Source organism: Pygoscelis adeliae, unplaced genomic scaffold (assembly GCF_000699105.1).
Source record: "Pygoscelis adeliae isolate BGI_AS28 unplaced genomic scaffold, ASM69910v1 Scaffold131, whole genome shotgun sequence".
NCBI lineage: Eukaryota > Metazoa > Chordata > Aves > Sphenisciformes > Spheniscidae > Pygoscelis > Pygoscelis adeliae.
The window spans coordinates 1,707,385-1,729,162 of record NW_008824058.1 but is presented as its reverse complement, the minus strand read 5'-3'; the positions used below and the strand labels follow the sequence as shown (position 1 = coordinate 1,729,162).

Sequence of the window (21,778 nt, the reverse complement as noted above, 5' to 3'; positions counted from 1 at the left end):
TGTGTGCAAATGTAAGGCATAATTTAATGCTTAACTTGTTTCAGTAGAGTACTGGAAGATGTTTTGTCATAAACATAGAAAAAATGTTTTTTTTTAGGAGGGATGCTCATCTAACATCAAAATGAGGAAGGTTCTAGAGCTTGAGAAAGGAATATTTCTCTTCCCAAAATTCATCATCTGTTAAACTTAGGCAAGAGTCCGGAGCAGACAGATTTTCCACGGCTGCTATACAGCCATTTTTGTGGCTAATGTTAAACTTTAAATTCTTCTCGTCTTTATTTTAGAAATAAAGTAGAGTTAAGGGGTAGTTCTGTGCAGTGGGTAGTTCCGCTAAAGTAACAAAGCGGGCACTTACTAAGTTGACAGCAAGTGCTTCTATGTCCTGTGTCTAAATAAGTGATTGCGGTGTTACCTGTAGTAATATTTTCGTACAGTCCAAGTGCTACGGGGAGTTCAAGACCTCGCTGCCAGGTGTTTGGACCTCTCTCTGTTGTGGTGTAGGATGAGAACTGTTTCTCCCTATGTCCCACTATGTTGTCCCACTCGAGCAGTTTGTCCACGTGGGATCATTCCTCCGAGGGGAGAGATGAGTTTGGTGCAAACTCTGGTGGAATTAGGAGTTGATTTTTTTTCCTCTGCCTGAAACTCATGCAAATAGTGTCTCCTGCCCCATTTTTAGAAGCGGAGACATTTCCAGCCTGGCCATGGTAGATGAAACTCAGTGTGGTGGTATGTCCTTGCCTGCTCGAGTGCCAGGCAGATTACCGCAGTGCACTTCATCTGGCATGTCACCTGCCTTTGCTTTTTTTTTAAACGTGTCCATTAATTATGATCAATGCAGTAATTTAAGTGGGACAGTTGGCGTACTGCAATAAAAAGGAGAATAAAGGCGAAAGCAATTAGATAAGCCTGCTCTCTCACTGCAAGTTTCCTTCTTCTTTGCTCCCTTTCCTGCTGGCCGTGGGGCTGTGCTGCCAGCCTCACTGGCAGTAGATAAACTGCTCATGGATTAATTTAAGTGAAAAACTACAATGTTCCTGACTCTCAGTAACGTCCTGATACTACTTTGCTCTTCTGGCAAAGGAGGAGGGGGTAAAATGCAAGCTAATTTTAGAATTACTGTGTTTTTAATGTGAGTGCATTCATCCTAGCCATTACTTACTGTAATGAATTTCCCGACGTTGTTGTGCAGATTTAGTACAGATTCCACAAGAACAATTAATATGTGGCAGGAATTGGGAGAAGGTGACTCTTCTCAGGTTAAAAAAAAAAAAAAGGTTCTCAACAAAATTTAATATAAGTTCAGCTGGGAAATAGTGACAAGGCAAATACTGCCCAATTTAATTACATGAATATTTTCTTTTTTTTTTTTTTTCATTTTGAAGTTCTGGTTTTCCCTTGAAATATGTTGCAAGCTGGAAGACATTAGCTATGATATTGTCATTATTTCATTGGAGCTGTTTCTTTGCGGTTCTTCTGACTTTCATTACTCAAGCAAGCTTCTTTCTCAGTACCAAGAAACCTTGGTACATTTGCAGCTATGTATTTGTAGTTGTGCTATTTTCCCCTCCAGGAACATCTTTTGGGAAAGATTATATTCCATAGAAAACTAAGCTTTCGATATAAACCATAGAAAAATTTAATATATATCTGTATTAGAAGTGCGTTGTTAATGACAAACTAGTTTTTCAATGGTTTTATGCAATTTGTTTTCTTTTAACAGCTCTTGATTTAAAGAAGAAGAATGTGCCTATAAAGTACAGTTTATTGTATAGTGAGCTCTTCTTAAAAATACAGTGCTGCATTGATCGTCCCTGGTATCCTGTCTACATGCGATCAGCCTGACTGAATTTGCTTATCTAAACAGTCTCTTTTTTTTTTTTCTTTCTTAATCTATTTCAGCAATTAAAAATGCGTGAAGTGCTTTAATTAAACCATCCAGTGTTTGCATGTAGGATGCAGTTTCTTGGAAGAATGATTGGTTTTGTGAATGAAAGAATTATTGGCTCTGTCCACAAACTGGTACCATACTGGTGATCAGCAGTCGGTGCAGCGAAGCAGAGCATCTGGCTCGTCGTAGTCTGGGCGGAAGGTACCATACATCCAGGGCATTTTCTCATTAACTGGAAGAGCGAAAAAATTCTGGTTTAAATTCTAAAGCAGATGCCATCTTGAAAAAAATAATAAATTAGAAAAAAATAATTTGGTGATAGTAAATCTAAATATATTTTGTAAAAGCTAAGTTACACATTCATAAATATATAAGATGCCTTTTAAAAAGGCAATTCTGTCCCCTCCAAATACCTCTGTTAGTGATTTGTCCTAAATTGTATTTATGATGTGATTTGTTCTTAGGGTCCCTGTCCCTTAAAGTTGCATGTCGTATGTTTTAACTTTCTCTTTATATGCTTAACACAATACACCCATGTATGTACATAGTGTGTGTGTGTGCAATGTATGTATGTGTGGTACCATAGATTTGCAGTTCTGGTATTTTTAATGTGGCCCTTCAGTATCGCCTTTTTCTCTGATTTTATGGTTAGCGTATTTTGCATGGGATGACTGAAAATGAGTTAAAAAAACAATGCTTCAGAATCAGTTATTGTCGTCCAGTTTTAATTGCTGCAGTCTTGCGGTCAGGTACATTAGTTCCTTTCATTCCTGAGACTGGCTGTTGCTCAGTGATCATTCACGGCGAGGGACTGAGGAAAAAACCCGCTGCTTCTGCTGCTTGTATTCATAGCAATGGGATGGCACTCTCCTGTTTTTTCATTGCGTAGTCCAGCTAATTCCTTCTAGGCAGCACTCATGTAAATATGTGAAATTCATATTTTAGGGAACTTCAAACTAAGTAGGAGTCATGTAAACAGCATATTTGTAGTTCATTGATTTGATGCAACTAATACAGATTTTTATACTGAATGAGGTATGTATGGGGACTGTGATTTGCATGCAGTAAATCGGACTAATGGAGACACTGATAGTTTTTTTTTTGAAATCTGATTCTTTTCCTGCCTATAAATCAAAACTTTGTCTGCTGCAGGCGTTACATGTGTGCTTCCCTTCTAAGTAGGTTGCTTTGGGTTTGGAAAGCCAACGCGTAATGGTGTTCAGGTACAAGTTTGAATTTTCCGGTTATTTTGCTGTTAGGAGACTTTCCAGGTTAAGCTCAGATTGCTTATTTTTTCCAGTTATATTTCTTTCTCCCCTCCCCTCCCCATGCATCTTCAGGATGCAATCTGTATTGGCTTGGCTTAACTTGTCACTTTCTGCATGGACTGGTCGCTTGGCTGGTGTATGTAGGTGGGAAATTATGGATTAAGTCAGTCCGTGATGGGCTGTGTTACTGTTAGGAAGAGGATAATCTGGTCCTTTCTTCATCCTTAGACAGTTTTTTTCTGATAGGATTGTGGTGGGTGTGTGTAGCCTGAAAGCTGATGTTTAAAATTTGATGCAAGTCATAAAACCTGCAGAATGTAATGCTTGCAAGATAAAAAAAGCTCCTGTTGTACTGCAGATCATCCTGTTGTCATTTAAGACCAAATCAGGTGTCATTTCATATCAGCTTGGCCCTTAACCTCACTATTAATTCGTGAGTAGGAATTGATGGAGATGTTTTTGACTGCGGAAATTCTTCAGGAGGTGTCCTGATGGTACCACTGTAAACGAAGCGTTTTCTCCTCTCGTTCCGCTCGGCACCCGAGCGGCGCAGGGGTCTGCAGCGCGGGGCGATGGTGCTCTGCTCCCCTCTTGTGCTCCTCCCCATGGGTCTGACAGTCACCTGTGCTGTTTCTGGAGGCCGTTTTACAAATTCTGTCGCTTTTTATATTAGAGTCTTTAAAATTATTTTCCATATTTCTGAATAATAAGCCACACTACAATTGTAACACGCAGCTATGAACCTATTTTCATTTCTCCTTGCCTTTAATTAGAAATGAGAACTTCTTTTGACGTTGTTTTCAGTATCCGGCTCCTTTGTATTTTCCTTGCTTCTTGGAAATCCTGGTGCATGATCCCATTACCGAAGCGACTCGTCAGACTAACGTATAATTTTGCACAAAGCATAACCTGGCCGTAGGGGAGAACTGCGTGTCCTTGGGGGCTATAGACCCTGTGGAAATTCATACTTTCCTCTTAGCGTAGCGCTGTTGTTGGAGTTCAGTCTCGCTTCGACAGGGAAAAGCAGGAGAGCTCTGGAGGGTGACAGCGGTGGATCCCCAGCCGGTTGAGCAGCGTTTATAATGAGAGACAGCCTTAGAGAAGAGGAGCCCCCATGCAAACCTGGTGGCTGGCTGCTCTGCGTGCCTCTGCAGGGCTCCTGGCGCGGTGGGTGCCCGCTGCTGCTCTCCTCTGACCAGGAGAAAGGCGGTCAGCTCCCGGGCAAGAGGCTGGAACGACATGCGAGACTTGGCTTTAAACAGTGAGACTGGAGTGCTCAAAAAAAAAAAAAGAGTGAGTTTTTCGTCATTTTGTCCCATTTTAGGGGATCGCTAAGAAATCATCCTTGCGAGGGAGATGGCTCAGCGTGCTAAAGTTGTGCTAAGTGATTCTTGATGGTGCTGGGCAAGGGGGTTTCCTCTGAGGGGTGGGAGTTGGCGTTCACCCTCGCAGGCGGGGTGCAGTGCATGGATTTTCAGCCTGAAGGTGTCAGGAAAGTGACAACGCTTGCTAACGCTTTCCAGCAGAGATATTACGGAGTGGGAGAGTCCCCCTTTTGCATACGTAACTCCTCATCAGCGGCAGTAACAAAATGTACTTGCATGCTGCCAGTCGCTGGTGAAGTATCTGCACGCACAGTTGTTTTCCCCAGGGCTTTTAGCTGGATGCTTTTCTCTCTCTTGCTTCATTTACTCTTTTGTTAACAGTGTGGGTTGCTTGAGGAACTGTCCTTTACTGAATGACTTTGCAAATAAACCAAACCAGCTGTCAGTTACTCTGTGTATATGAACACAGTCACTGACCGTAACATGGAGAATCACAGGTATGGGGTTTTTAAATTATTTATTATTTCAGTTATTTTCTCAGTTATGGGGTGCAAGTCTAGAAGTGACCAACTTAAGTCTAAAATTCAAAAGGTATCCCTTACTAGACCGGTGTGATTTACTGTCTGTGGGAACTGGCAATCTCCCCTTTTTCTTCTTTGTAAATCATGGGTTACAGTAATTTGTGACATGGTAGTACAGGACTTACTAACTTGTGGAGGCTGTAATAAGTTTAAACAAGTCGTAAAAAGAAGATTTATTACCGAGCAGACACCATGATTTAGGTCAACAGGCCTAGATAGGGAAGTGTTTTTCTTGATAATGTAAAACTTTTCAGTAGCTTTTCTTATAAGGGAAATTGAACTATGATTTTTTTGGGTGAAGAAAAAATTCTTTTTTACATTTAATTTTCATTACACTTAATAAAGCACAATATTTGTTAAAAAGGCATCTCAATTTTTACAATCATGTCAACTTCAGCTGATCTCTTTGCAATAATGAAATACATCGTTAAAACTCTTTTTTTTTTTTCCTGTAGAAAACCATTCCGTAAGTGGAACATAGCAATAATCAGTATGAACATGCAAAGTTGTAAGATGCCACGTGCCTGCAGAGATGGAGATCTTACAGACAGGCTTCGCTGCCCGGGTGCTGCTGTATTGTCAAGGACCTGGCCGTGCACAGTCTTTTCTTTATGAAAGACGGTGTTTTTAAATGGGAACTTCACAAGCTGCCATTTGTTCAGTTTTGACTCTGTTTGCCGAGGTGGGATTTGCCTGTCCTAACTTTCCTCCAGCGTGGCAGGTTGCATGGCTGGGTGGGCAGCTTCCCCGTGGTGGTCCCTGGGGAGCCCGGCCAGGGACGAGTCCCTCTGTGCCGCCGCGCAGCGCCCGGAGACTCTTGGTAGTAGAAAATCCTACGAATAGGCATTCCCATCTGTAAATGGGTTTGCCCCTTGCTAGCGAGGAGTATGAATTTTTCAAGGAGAAAAGAGAGTTCTTAAGCAAGTAACTTACGGCTTGTTCACAAGGCAGTAGCTATTCGGAAAGAAGCTCCTTCCTTTTTTCTTTCACTGAAATAACATTTTCTGGGCTAGACCGAAGTACGTAGCCTCTGCGCACAAGTGATTGATGCGTGCTGCTGAGATGTGACAGAATTAGCCATCAAGCCTTGAATCAAATACCAATTAGGGTAGCGTACAATGCTCTGTGTGCATCCCAGCTGCGGGCTCACAGTGTGTCAATTCAAGTGGCGGTTGTCCTGGAAGCAATTAATCCCGGTGTTCGTAACCAGATGGACTTGTACGCATCGCATCACTCTTCCTCAGGTGTGCCTCAGGGCTGCTTTTGATAGCTGCAGATGGGTGCGCAGGTGGGGCTCTGAAGGAAGGGTGGTCTGGGGACGCGGAGGAGGATACCTGCCGCCCTCAGCCCTGCTCTGGTCCCCGTGGCGCTGGGGGGTGTCCCATGGCCATCGCGGGCTCTCCGGCCTATCTCCCTTTTGCTGAACCCTCCGATGTCTGGGATACGCTGCATTTGGGAATCCTCAGCACCTTCCTGCTTATGACACTGAGTTTGGGGTGGCAAAATTTGCCGTTGGTTGGAGGTAGGGAGGGGGAAGGATGCTGTTTTCAGCCCTCCTGCTTCCCGTGTGGAGCCGAGTGGGCAGACGGTGGCGGCCCCCCAGCCCGGGCAGGGGACTGAGGGACTTATTTGCAAACCTTTTCACAAAACAAGTAAGAAAATTCAGGAAATGTTTTTCTTTCCAAACTTTTGCCTTTTTTAAGTATAGCATGGTAGACTAAAAACATTGAGTTATTCAGCCCTATGGGGAGAAAGCGCAGCGCAACCGCAAAGAATCTTTTACTAAAGATTTACTGAAGATATGTGTAAATAAATTCAGGCAGCTATTAAACATTGCCTTTTTCATAAATGTGGAAAAAGCAAACCTGTTAATGAAAGCAGATAAAATGCTGAGATGATAGAAAACCGGTATGTCAGTAGTGGTTTGACTTTATAAGGCACTTTAAAATACTAGACTGCCAGCCAAGGGGGTCAGGGAAGGTTTAAAAAAGAAAAATAAATGAAATGCCTCTTACCTTCATTCTATTCAATTACTGTCTGCTTAATTTTGTTTTGCAGAAGACTGGTTTGATTGTCACCGTTAATCTTACATTTGTTACTCTACCTTTACTTCAGTATTTTTGGCTTCATTTGTAATGGTGGATTTTTCAAAATAAAGAACTACTATTGCCGCAAGAAAAAACGGCACAAACTTACACACAGAAACTTCTTCGACAAAGATCTTTACAGGCCGGTAGAACTACCAGCAGTAGTTACAGGGTGTGTAGGTAATGCCATTACGGCAGTATGAATATTTTTAAAAGGAAAGCCCGTTGGTGTGGTGCCCATGGCGAGCAGGAGGGCAAGGGGGGAGCGCATGAAGGACCCTCCCCAAACAAGGGATTCTCTTGCTGAGCAGCAGGAACTTCTAAAACATGGCCCAAAATGCGTGGCAGGCCGATCCTAAGTCTGTTTGCTTTCCATCGACTTTTGCTTGCTCAGCACTTAGCATCAGTTAGGTATTTCCATTACATTTAAATTAATACTGATACACTAATACATCTTGCCTGGCTTATTGCTCATTTATAATTATTTTCAGAGAGATAACTCATATCTTATCGTACGTGCAAACCCAGGATTCATTTATAGAACACAGCCATAAAGGTGATTGATAGATGAGCAGGCGATTCACGTGCGTCCCATCCTTTCCTTCAAAGGCCAGGGCTCGTCCCTCCCCGCTCCAGGCGGCTGGCTGGGGACAAGACAGCGTCGCTCCTCCATGGAGCTGCTGCCCTGTGCCCCGGAGCGTGGTGACCACCAGGACAAGGCTGGTGTGGCAGAGGGCAGCATCGCTGCTGTCAGTGCACGACTGCTGTGTCTGAGCACTGCAGGCTTATGGGGCGATGGGCTGCTCCAGAGTGCCCATCGGAACAGATGCTTCCCGTCTGAATCCTCCCCTTTTCTCAGATTTTTGTCCAGGATATTTTTTCCTACACGGGAGGAGGCGAATGAGTAGGCTGAACCTTGTTGCTGATCTTGAAGCCTTGTTCTAAGTTTCTGTGAGATGTATTTCAATTAGAAATTGCCAGTTTTTCTGTCTTGCTTTATGCATCTTTGGTTTTATCTTTGTGTACGAAACTACAAAGTAGAAAAAATTATCTACAAACTGCCTCTTTGTCACACAGCCTGTGAAGCCTGGTGCTGCAGGGAGCCTGCGCGCCGTCGGGCAGCGCGTGTGGGCAGGGAAGGAGGCCTTGAAGACCCCCATCGCTCCTCGTCAGTCTGTCCCCGTCCTGATGCATGTACGCCGTGTGTAACGCCTGCTCAGGGCTTTCCCTCGGCCTTGGCGTTGGATGGTACTCGTGAGCGTGTGAGATGCTTGTACCCGGTACCGTCAGCAGAGAGCTGCTGCCTGGTGGCGTGAGCTTGTGAAAGAGTCCCCCAGTCACAGGCAGACACAGCTGTTTCACTCTCACCCTCAGCTTCTTTTTAATTTCCCTCTTCACTAGATTTTTTTGGCTCTCTGCGTGGTGAGTGCCTTCCACTTTTCTTCCCTGAGCTGTTCCTAAGAAAAGCTAATCCCTGCTCTTTCTTCTGACAGCTACACTGCCCGTCTACAGTTACAACCAGGAGTTAGTGATGGCAGGGCAGAGCTTGGGAGGTTTTTTGGCTTTGCCGTTGTAAACGTGACCTGAGTGGTGCTTGCGGGTGCCCCCCGAGGGTGGCTGGCCGCTGCAGCCCGGGAGGAGACGAGCCCCGATGCAGCCCAGGGCTGGAGCCGCCGCCGTGCTGGGCTGAGCTCCTGCGGGGCGGCAGCCGCCGAAGCAGCGTCTTCCGATGGCCTGCGCGTAGGAGAAAAGGATGATTGCTTATGAAACAGAACTGCGACGAAACCATTTACTCCCAATTATGTTGTTAATATATTTACAGTTTCTTCTTTCAGGGCTGATAATATAACCATTGAGGTTTTACAGAGACTAAGGTTTCACAACGCCTTTCCTCAGCCTAGTGAAAGGCTTTTTCAGAGATTCAGTGACTACGTAATATCAGGGCTTTCACACTGCTTCATTCTCTAGTTTGTCTTGAAGTCCGTTATAGTGGAAAATCAAAGCAAGCGATACTTGGAGATGCTGTATCTTTTTTTTGAAAAAGATATAAGCCTTTCATTGTCACATTCATAAAGATATTGTTTATTAACTGATTAGATATTTGGAAGGGGATGGACTAGGATGGACAATTGTTTTTATCCTCTTGAAAACAGTTTGACTGTTCAGCCCAGTTTCTGTGGTTTCTTAACTTTGTATTACAGCTGATTTGCTAAAAAGAACAGTTGTGTTTCTGCACTGCATTGAACTAGTATGATACTTAATTAGACTTGGAATTTTTATCTAAATCTAGTAGTAGCTATGACTGCAATGAAAACAAGGCTTAGTAACTCTGGAGACCTTTTAACTTCAGAACACTGTATCGTGGTCATTTAACTGTGCATAGGTTTCTTACGAATTCATGAAGAATGTTCATGAGAGTTGATACATTTTTTGAGAAGATGCTTCCTTTCAGATCTTCTCTCTTAGAAATGGCAGCCAGTAGCTATAAGTAGACTTCACATCCATCCTAAATGATTTTTTTTTAATTTAAAAAAAACAAACAAACAAACCCTGATGTTGACTTTATTCTCTTGCTCCAGACCTCCTTGTCCTTCTTTAGGCTTTCTGCCTTGAGGCTATCAGTAGCAGAGTCAGTGTAGGCTGGTATGTCTCTAGACAACGTGCGGCAGAAATGCTAAAAAAAGGTATATTTATGACAGAAGTTACAATGAGTTCTGATGCTTTTAGTATTGGAAAGCAACATTCATTTTTTTCAGAATCATGGAACTCTTGCGTTGAGAAATACTGTGAAGTAAATGATCTATTTAATGATGTTTATGACAACTTTACAGGATTTATTGCTACCGTATAATTAAAACTAGAATTCTTTATGTTCTGGATAAAGATAAGTCTGTGTATAGTTCTGAGCAGCAGAGATACATCATGTAAATGGCAAAGGACTGTGAATTGATCCTTTAGTTTATTGGATTCTGTATGGAGTTTATGGCAACAAATTATTTGGGATAAAAAACATCAGGATTACATTGAGATTCTTATATCCACTGTGGAGGTGCAACCACGAGAGAATTATTTTTCAGGATTCAGGTTTAAACAAACAAACCGCCAAAAAACCCGAGCCTTCTGCGTAGCTGGCTGGTAAAAGGTTACTGCGATTCAGTTAGTGATGCACGCAGAAATAGAAAATAGCAGTGATGGAGGTTATGATGTATCACACCGGGTCAGCACTACTCCCAGTGACTGTGAAATTGGACGCGTGTTTTGGGTGATGGGGCAGGAACGTTCCATAGCTTCAGTGCACTTTTCTTTCTGAAGTCAGAGGGAAGGTTGCGATGGCTTTTCCTGCATTTTGGGTAGATGCTGCTGTGTATCAGTGCTGCTGGCAGCAGCGGGAGGCAGGGCTGTGTGGATCAGGCTACACAGCTATTAACTGGTTGCTCAAGTAAAACCATTGGAAAGATAGAGTTGTTACCTTCAGCTGCCTTATTGAAAGGAAAAATGAAAGAAGATAACATAAGCAATAAAAATAATGCTTTGAATTGAAACATTGTTCAAGTCATTTAATGGCAAACTCGAATGAAATCCCAGAACTAGGTTTCGTGCAGGAGAGCAGAGGTTTTCCACATGTGCAATGGCTGCTGCATGGACCACCTCCAGTGCAGCTCCTGCTAGCAAGGATTCACCGTGTTCTGCTTTATAACCAAAGGGCAGTGTTACATGGCCTGGAACAACTGCTTATGGGATCTTTTTTTTTTCCCCCTGAATATTGTTTAGCAGTAGGAAAAAGACCTACTATTGAGTAACTACTCAACACTGTATGACAACTTTTTGTTAAAAAACCAAAACAACGCCAAAATCTAATGCTCTGTCACATTCACGATGAGTTACCGATTGCAGTTGAAAACCTGCAGTTCTCCTATGTGAAACTATAGCAAAAGAATTTCTAATAATACCAAATCATTGTTATTTAGAAAATAAGATTGTATACCATGTATAGATAAATTTGATAGGGAGGTACGAACTGCTGTTGTTTTTTAAACAGCGGGGTTTCAGTCGTCTTCTGACTTAGTCCTTTAGATGTCTGGATGCAGGCAGAAGCACGGCGGTACGGTGGAGGATTTTTTGCTGTCTTTCCTTACTACAGACTCACCTCCACCCCTCCAGTTCCAGCTGTGCCGTCGTTTCTTTTCCAGTTAAACTGCAGTTTGACAGTCGTCCCTGAGCCCTTGGGGGAGTAGCCACGTTAAGACTGCAGACCCCATCCGTGTGAAAACGCAGCATGACTGAGGTCTGCGGCCAGGCTCCTGGTTTTCCCGAGAAGCGCAGGGCCAGTAGCCGGGGCCAGCAGGCTGCGGGAGGAGAAAGCTCCTAGAATTTGCAGAATGGTCTTAAACTGCACGTAACACAGCTGCGGCACCTCCTCGCTGGAAGGGGGAGACGCTTGCGGTCACATTTCATCCCCTGATGGGTGCCTGGGGCAGCGGAGCGAGGCCGTGCTCGGGGTACACTAAAGCTAGGAGCATCTTCCTACGTGTATAGCGGGGTACACTAAAGCTAGGAGCATCTTCCTACGTGTATAGCTCTCTATTTAGCCAGCTTGCCTAGGCAGGGTAGCATACAGTATTGGAGAGACCCGGGCACAGGTTTTCACAAGATTCCTCTGAGAATGAGACAAGAATGATTAATTTTATGCCTCATATTAGTATTGAAGTAAAATATAAATCAGCGACAATTAGGAACTGCCTCATGCATAACCTGCATCTGGAAAGACCGGGCGCCTGAGCTGATGGAGGCAACAGCTGGGCAGCAGGAGAGGCAGCAGCCAGCTCTGCCTGCTGCCTAGGTCCCAGCTGTGGTACTGCCTGTTCATATATTCCTGTTTCAATCAGAAGTTTATTTATGAAGTACATTTTTCAAATTTTCATCGTAAGTAGAGACAATTTATCATTTACTAAGATATATTTACCGGTAAGCCATTCACATTTTATATTCTACATATCCTGTGTATGGGGATGTCCAAAAAGACTTTGTGTATCAGGCAGATAGTAGCTGCATGTGGCTTACACCCCTTTAGCTTCTTTCTTCCCTATCTCTATACTGAGATCAATTTTATCCTCATCTTGTTGTTTTTATCTTTCCAAACAGCAATAACGTAATTATTTCCTCAGTTTCTTACAAAGTTGGGAATTTTGCCTTACAAATTGCTTATGGTCCTGGTAGCTGCAGAACAAGCGAGATTCGGGCTGACGTCAGACCCTTAATAAAAAGAGAGTTGTCTGCTCTGTTGTTCAGGAAGATGCCATCGGCTCTCTTGGGCCGTGCATACGTGGGCTGGTTCTTCCCTGCAGAGGAGAACCACGTAACCCCGTGGTCGGGGGGTCTAACACATCCCTACGGAGGAAGATTTCAGATTTCAGAGGGCAGCTCGCAGCCCATGCGGCGTGCTGGTAGTTTTGAAGCTGTCCAGTCTGATTGTTGCTGTTGGGGGAAAACGAGGTTTGTCTTGTTATCTCTAATGGAAAAGTATAAAGTGGTGTTTCCAACTTCCTCTTTTAGAAATTTCAACCGATTAGTAATACATGAAGAAGATTGGAATAACTTACTGACTAGGCAGTTTTGAAACAGGAAAATGCTTTTTGATGCCATGGGTATTTTTCATTTTTTTGCAGTGCTTATTGATCACATTTGTACACAGCACACCCTCACCTTTCAAAGCGTTCGCAGCGTGCTTGGTGGTTAAACCAAAAAGCTGTGGGTTTCTGCTCATCAGCATCGCTGCTGCTTGCGTGTCACCGAGGGGGCTGAAAGTACCGCTGGGACACTGCTGCGGACAGCAGTCCTTCTCCTCGCCATGTCTCGGTGGGATGAGCTGATGGCTGGGCTGTGCTCTGCGTCTGGGGTCACCAAAGAGACCAGCTGGTTTTCGGGGCGGTCCCATCCCAGCTTAGCCCGGGAAGGTGGGATGCAGGGGGTGACTCAGCTCTGGGGGGATGGACCCCACTGCCCCCCCCATGGACGAGCTGCCCCTGTCTCTGCACGCCTGTCTGCAGAACAGCATTGTTGTGTTTGCTGTGTTATTTGTTACTCAAAACCGAAGTGCAGGTGTTGCAATCGAAGTATAAGCAAGGAAGATTAACATTTGGGTTGAAAAAACAACCAAAAAAAAGCACGAATGGTGAGTCATTATTATCTTCTGAGTGTTGCCATGCTTATTTGTGCAGCAGTCCCTGTGCAGTGCCTTTACTGAATTGTTAAACAAATTGAATGCTTTGAAATCTATTGGGCTTTGCTTTTTTTTCCCCTTTCTTTGTCTTGAATTTTGTGCTTTCTGTTCTCCACTCCACCGAAGACCTCAGCACTTCTAATAAGCCCTTGTGAGGGGGTTGTTTTCATTTCCAAAGGAGGCCTATCTCCACTGACGGATGATGAAAAATGTCTGCAGGCAGAATGCTGGAAAAATAGCACTTTTATTCTTTGTGGGTATGTTCATGTCAGTTCCATTATCCCTGTGTGCACCAAGATGGTCATTGAAGAGATGAGCTGTTAATTCTTGTGCTTGGAGGTAAAGCTATTTTTGATAGACTGTTGTTTTTGTTTTTTTTTTTTAAAAAGCACACTTCAAAAATATTTGAAATCCGCTTCAGTAAGTTAACAAGCAAAACTGCTGAATCACTACTCCTTCTTAGTTGCAACTATTAAGCAGAGTTAACTGAAGCACCGTGAGGTGCATACAGATGCCTCCTTCGAAAAGCGTTAAGTGTGTACAGCTCCTTTGGAAATGACACAAGTGTCACAAGGTGTAGAAGTCTGCAGAGAATTGTAAATTACTTTGGTTTCAAGATCTTGAAAGATAACCACAGAAGAAGAGTTCTGCTGCAAATTCCAGCAGCCTCGTTTGCTTTGCTGGAAGCATAGGAATTCATGCCCTTAAAGGACAAAGTTTTGTTTTTGGTTTTTTTTTTTTTTTTTTTTTTGGTGCTTGATTCAAACCAAGCTCGATTTCATTGAGTGAAACCAGTGGTTCAGAAAAGGCAGGCAAGGACAATTTCAGGTAGTGTTTGGCCTCTCTGTGGGGAGAGGCTAAATTAAATAATTCTACTGCTTGGAAAAGCGGTAAGCAAAGAAGGGTAAACGGAGGATTTGTAAAGGCATAAATAGGCAGAGAAGGTTGATTAGGGATTCAGTGTGTCTCCCAAGGTAAAAACCAATGAAAATGTGAGATAGCAAATCCAAAGCAAATAAAAAGGGACATTTTTTTTTTTGCCAACAGCGTCATGCAGTTCATTGTCAAAAAGATAAATAGATTTAAGAAGGGACTATGCAAGCTGATGGTGATCTGTTGAACACAAGGATCTGGGTACAGCCCCCAGCTCCGCAAAGGGAAATCTCTGGAAGAATTATTTATACCCTGTGTCTTATCTCTTCTGCCACGATCTGTCAGCTGCTCTGAGACAGCATACTAAGCCAGATAGACCTTTGTCCTCATCTAGGAAAGGATTTGTTGTCTTGTGGTTTAATGGAAGCCTTTCCCAGATGGACACAAAACAAAGAAAGGTTTTTGCTTTTGGTTTACTGAATTATAATAGCAAAAACTGGAACAGGCCTGAAGATGCTTCATCTAATCAGTTCTGCTGTTGATATTGTTCATTCCTCTGTTTTTCATAGTTCTGTTGTAAAATACTTGACAAACACGTTTTTCTTAATTTGCGGGCTGAATTGTCAGCACAGACTTTGGTTTTGGTTATTAGACACCTGACCTCCTCTGTCTCGTTTATTCTCTGGTTTTTAGCTGAGAGTTCTCTTTGCTCAGTTCCCCACACATACTTCTAACTTTGTCCACCTGTGCTCAACCCTTAAATATTCTTAAAGAGCATCAGTTCTCCCATTTTCATGTGTTTAGCTCATGAAAATTCTTCTGTTTCCTCAGGCGTATCAAGGTATGAGTATAATTCACTAACTTACTTTGTTGCTTGGATTTCATCTAGCTTTCCTTGAAAGGCTGTAAAAACTCTCTCTTCAGAGGTTTCAAAGCAAATATTAAAAAAGAACTACCCAACAACCCACATGCTGTGGATGTTTTAATTCCAGTTAATTGTGTCCTGTGGTGTGGGGAAAGTTTAGGTGACCTGAGATCCATTTCCATCCCTATTCTTCTCTCATTTTCTTTCTTTCACCTTACATTTAAACAATGCAAAGTAGGCTGCAATTGTGCATTCATTAATCAATATGATTTACAGAGGAGAAGAGGAATCTAGGTCTCTATTTGGTTAAGGTTTTTCACAGTGTGAATTCTTAATAGTAGAAGATTGAGCTATACAATCTTTGTGGAAAGAAGAAATGAGGTGTGTATTTGTCATATGCACCTGGCAGCAGTGATGGGATTAATGTGATAGCAGCTATATGCAGCCATCCTTCTCTTTATCTTGTTTACCGTTTAAGACGTGTATGTCTATATATGTGTATAAATATATGTATGTGTATATATGTAATTACATATGTGTGTGAAAGTTTTTTTTTCTCCTGCCTTTTTTTACCGGGCCGTTGTGTGGATCTCAAGCTTGTCCTCATGTGTCAGGATGGACAGTCGTCTTTCAGATCCACAGTACATGTTGCCCAAAACTCATCCATACGGAAAGCAGAAAGGCTTTCTGATGTTAGTACCCAAATTGTTTGAGCTATGACTATAAGGAGCTTATTTTAAAAAAGGCAAAATTACTTGAAACAGTTTCTGTCTTCAAGGCACGCGTCACAGAGGATCTCTGATTACTAAAGCACAAGCCATCCCATACTTTTTCAAGGCTACACCAAGGAGATGCCATGTAGATAGCATCTAATCTCAGTGGCTCCTCCAGGTATCGGTTCTGCTCATTCCTCCTCAGCTGAGGTATCTCTGGGTAAGGACAGAGCCATGAAAAACATAACCTTTGCAGTTTTGAAGCATTTCAGTTCCTTCAACTTTCCCTGGTAGTGGAGTATTCCCTTAAGTATTTCAGATATCTAAAAAATAATTGTTTCGACTTAGCATCACCTCATGTAACTGGTATATGGGAAGGATACTTAATGAGCTTTGATGGTTGCTGAGGATGAAGACATTATTTGTATATTCACTAAAGTATATTTAGGACTGTGTCAGAGATACCTTATGAAACATTCATGTTTATAGAGCTGGCAAAAAACTGTTAATGGCAAACTGAGGCTCATTGCACTCTGTGAAGGGGAATATGGTCAAGGTAAGTTAGAAACCTTGAGTATGAATCAAAATACGGTATTCTAATTAAGTTCTCATAAAAGTGAATTAATCTGATATACAAAAATAATTTTCCCAGTTACTTCAGCCTATAAATACTCATTGGTTTTTCATACGTCCTCTCTCTCACTGGGGGCTAGGTTTGAACCTTGTGTTGGACGTTGGTTTCCAGGTGCCCATGCTGCGGGTGGGGATGCTTTCCAGCTCCCCGAATCTTCGTGCCGTCCATGCTGCTTTCTGTTTGATACCCTCTCATCTCCATCATCCCCCCCATCACGGACACACGGAGTGCCCCCTCTTCCTTCTGGAAATGGGCAGATTTCCTGATTTCAAGATTTCTAAACTTGAGTGAATCTTATTTATGTGATACAGACTGTTAGTGCCAAAATATACAGCAAACTTAACTGGCAGGAGAGGCTCCCTGATGCCCTTTGCCAGCAGGATAACCGGGCTTTAATTGGGCAGCCTCTTCCAATGCTTGACAGCCCTTTCGGTGAAGAAATTTTTCCTCACGTCCAATCTAAACCTCCCCTGGCGCAACTTGAGGCCATTTCCTCTCGTCCTATCGCTTGTTACTTGGGAGAAGAGACCGACCCCCACCTCGCTACAACCTCCTTTCAGGTAGTTGTAGAGAGCGATGAGGTCTCCCCTCAGCCTCCTTTTCTCCAGGCTAAACATTTTTTTTTTGTAGAGAACGATGAGGTCTCCCCTCATCCTCCTTTTCTCCAGGCTAAACAACCCCAGTTCCCTCAGCCGCTCCCCAGAAGACTTGTGCTCCAGACACCTCACCAGCCTCGTTGCCCTTCTCTGGGCATGGTCCAGCACAGCATGAGACAAAATTGCCAGCACCTATGTCCCTGAAGGTATTGTACAGTAAATAAGAACTTGATCAAATTATCGAGGAGTGGTGTGAAAGATCAACACAAGCCCATGGAGATCCATCAGCAAGGCTAGATCACAGAACGAGGAAGAAATAGCAAAGGACAGTGAAGTGTGACGTTGAAGTATTATACAAGGGTACCAGCAAGAGGAAAGCCTGACAAGGAGTGAGGTGGATTTTTCAACACAAAGGAAAAAGCAAGTAACAGATGAATCAAAGTTTTTTTGTCTCCTGTTTGTTTTTAGTATTCGCTAAAACTTTTGACTTAGCAGCAGCAGAAGCACTCCCAAAGTATTTATGGATCAGACATGCTTATTGATAGGTAGACAGGTAATGTTTATATAGAAAAACTAAATACATCTCTCAGCTTATTCCACACTGGCTTCAAGGACCGTGGCTATCCCCGAGTACCCCCTCGGATCCCCATTACGATTGCAAGTTATTTAAAATATGAGCCTGGAGGTGAGTTCAAGTACTTTGAAATGTGACAGCACCATCTTCTACCTGTGGGTTTTGGCTGGGAAGGGCTGCTCCTGATGGGGACACACAGCAGTGGGGTCAATCAGCTCTTTCCATTGGGGGAAAAACCTGGAGGCAGCAGGGACTGGAAGGTCTTAGACCTCTCCTAGTTGGAGGATTTGCATAATTTTTTGCAACATTTGGTTAGCCCCTGCTTGTGAAGACCAGTCTTTCCATTACCACTGCAGAGGGATGGAGTTGTTATTCACTGCTGAGTCATTTGAAGTCAATGGTCTTCACAATGCTATCGAAAAGAAGTATAAAAGCTATGTAGAAAAGGTGTTTTGGACAGTAAATTCTAAGTGATACTTTTGAAGATGGACTCTGTAAGGAAGTTGCTTGCTATGCTCAATTTAGCTTATGAACACCAGTACAGGTGGAGTAATTCATAATCAGCAGCATGCATTCACTGATTGTTGCCTCTTTTACCACTCATACATTCTGACTACTTAAGAAACAGATTTTTATTTTTATTTTTTTATCCTCTAGATGAAGGGATTCTGTGTTATGTTTATGTTCTCTGATTGAAGAGTGTGTGTGTGTGTATGTTTTACATGAAGATTTTGGTATGGTAACTTGAGTACAAATTTGGTATTCCATAAAATATTCCCAACAGTTTGATTTGAAGTATGCTGTACTAATGAAGTATGCTGTACTTCCTAGAAAGAGGGTAAAGCGGAACATAAAAATTTGGTGAAATGACAACATCAATATTTGGAAAAACAATAAAAAAGTTTTGTTTGCTTTGGAGAAATAACAGATCGTTCAGTAGAAATATTTATAGCGGCTTTGTGCATTTAGAAAGCCAACTTTGGTGACATACCTGGTGTTAGAAAACTTTTGACACCATCTTTAGATTCTCAAATCTATTCAGTGCTAGCAAAAATTCAGTTTTCTATGAAAAGTTTGGTCAAATTGAATATTTGCAAAAGATCTTAATTTGCTAAATATTCCTGCCATCTCTGGTATTGTGATGTTTACTTGGTTCTTAATTTCATATTTTACATATTGTTTGGAAAATGGAAAGTGTTATTTTTCCTAACTTGAATATGGTTGGGTTGTTGCCTGCTTTGCATCTGTTGGGTTTGAGACGGTTGAGGACTGTTTCTTAGAGAGGCTCTGGGCTCAAAACTTGTTTATTCAAATATGGGAGAGAAAATGCAAGAAGAGGTGATCCTGGGTGTGGGTTCAAGTTACACCTATACAATGTTAGCGTATATGTGGTTGTTAATTCATAAACCGTGTGCATCTTCTCTGAAGATTTAATAAGTTGAGGTTGCTGCATTTTAACCATAGCAGAATTAAATAGTTTCTCTATCACAGATACGTGTAAGCTATGATTGAAATGTAATCTGATAATACTTTGCTTTGAATAAAACCGTGAGAGTGGAAAGGCCATTTAGCAAATTTCTGGTTAGTTTTATAATAAACTTCAGGACAGGAAAATCTCTTCGAAGTTCTATCTTGATGAACCTTAGTAAACAATGGAAGAACACAGAATCTTGTAACGAAAATTAGTTTTGCAGATGAAGGAATATATAACTCATGCTTTCAAGCAGAATAAACAAAAGTTTTCAGGCTGAGTTTAATCCGAGTCCCTGTGATGGTAGACTGCAAAAGAGCTGGGATTTCTAATGAGTTTACAGTGAGTTTACTCTGGAGCATAACATCCTCTACAGCTGTCTTCCTATTATTTGGGCTTAGAATATGAAACCCTTCACTGTTGGTATTCCACACACTTTGGGGAGATACAATTTTGATATTTGGCTTACTACAAGGAGAGGCAGAAAATGTAGTGTCGTAATAATGACTGTGCTAGTAATGGGTTTGCTAAATTCTTTTGGTTTTTTTTTTTCCACTAAATAATTTGTTTTAATAAAAAGTTACCGATTTCTACAGGAGAAAATTGTCACTAAGATATTTTTAGCCAATCTCAAAGTATTTCAGCAGAAAATAAAAACATTTTGGTATGCTGCCTTACTATTTCAGAGACGTTTAGTTTGGGTGCCTCGTTGTGCTCTGCCTCTTGGTGCTCCTCCAGCTTTCATGCCACGTGGCAGGTCATGGCACGAGATTCCCGGAGTCCCTTCTCCCTGCCCACACCGGGACTGCCGTGAGTCAATCTGAACGTGAACTGCATGGCTCCCTGCCCGGGCAGGGAGATGATGTGTGTGCTGATGCTGTATTACGGAGAGGTGGTCCTGGTCTTCTGGATAGTGTCTGTAAAGTCCTCGGAGCTAGTACGGATCCTTAAATACAGCTTTGGAGGCAGAAAAACCCCAAAGAATTCCTCTTTGCTTCCGGAAGGTGATCAGACTGAAGGATGGAGCAAGGACGAACTTCCTTCACCTTCTCATCACTCCTTTTCCTCCTCAGAGACGTTCATCCCTTTTTTGAGGAATTCCTTCCTTTCCATTTATGTTGTATTTCTCGGGGAGAAGGACATTGGCCAAGCTCCTTTCTGTGCTTCTTACCTGTTTTTCCATGGTTTCAGCAGTCATGCTGACTCTCTTTGCCTGCTCCCTGCTGCTGTTTAGATAAATTCGTGCCCTCTGCTTCTTCCAGCAAGAAGGAGGCAGAATTTATTTCCATAAACAACATTTGCAGCTTGAGGGACTAGCTCTTCAAATTGCAGTCTCTGAGGAGTCTCGTCGTTTCTCCAGAAAGTGATGATATAGCAGAGTTTAATTACCAGCCATTAATCCCAAATATTTTGTGTTCGTATTACGCATTACATAAATATACCTTATGAAATGTTCCGAGAGGAATTTAATAGCATATATAACGTATAATGTGTGCAGTGCAGGTTTCCAAGCAATTCTGCAGGTGAAGCGTGGCTGCGGAGAGGTGCAGCATTGCGCTAAGAGGCAGCTAAAAGCACAGCACGGCTGTGGTCTTCTCACACCTTATTTCTTTCCGGTGGTACTTCTAAATGGTTTTGACTGTGAGATGTATTCTCTAAGATAAAATTCTGCCTATTAGGGAACATCTATAGCAGTGTAGTCATTAATTCCTTTCCCAAAGCCAGGTGAGAGGAAGCAGCAGCTCTGCTCAGACATGAAAAAAGGTGTCTAATAGCATCTCAAGCATGCCTGCAGTGCTGGTGCCACAGCCGGTTTGGGTCCCGGGAGGATGCTGCCGACCCCAGTGCACGTTAACCGCTGAGCCTGTCATCCTTAGGAGATCGTGTCGGACGCAGAGGGCCGCAGAGTCACCACGTTTAAGATTTAATCGTCTATCTGATGGCAATTTCATCTTCGCATATAATCACAGCGAAAGCTAATAATTTCTTCCTGTTGCAGCAGGTGCTACTTCTGATCAAAGGGAAGGATAAAAAAATCTATCGGATAATACTGTAAAGTGTTCTTCGCTCAACTGGAGCATAAACTAGAACTGCAGAAACAAAATTTCTGTGCCCAGAGTCTGTAACATTTCTTTTTGAAAAGCCTTTTATGTATATTTCTGCTAGGTTGTTCTAGCAAGCCCACATGTCCGATCTCCTTGGAAAAATCAGGTTTTTTTCCTTAAGAAGTCACTTAGTCTACTTCCTGTGCATTTTGTAGAAAAGGGTTTATTCTTCTAGCATTTTATTTTTTTGGTTGCAAAAATAAAATGATTTAGTTACTTCTCAGCTAATGGAGAAGCCTTCATAAGTGACAGTCTTTCAAGATACTAAACATCAAATGTTTCAAAGTCATTTTGATACTAAAGATGAAAAATGAATGTGATAGCAGAAAAATGAATGTGATAGCAGAAAAATGAAACCGAGATCCCTTCGTTAAGACGAAATGGTGACGTTGGAACGTGGCATAGACGTACACAGCTTGAAAGGCACTGTGAGCACCAGTTCCTGCCCGGCGTGGTCCCGGCGGGACTGTGTGTGTGAGCCGCCTTCGGCAGGACTGGAGGCACGGCAGGGTCGAGTTCTGCTAGGTCACGAGAGGAGCGAGTAACGGTTACTGCTAAAGACAAATTAATCAGTA

At 42.5% G+C, this 21,778-nt stretch overlaps 1 protein-coding gene across 1 annotated transcript in view; it reads left to right on the top strand.

The window, feature by feature from the left end:
• GALNT13 (polypeptide N-acetylgalactosaminyltransferase 13) overlaps window positions 1–21,778 on the top strand; it is a 139,154-nt gene that overhangs the window by 26,547 nt on the left and 90,829 nt on the right. The gene's annotated exons all lie outside the window — the stretch shown is intronic.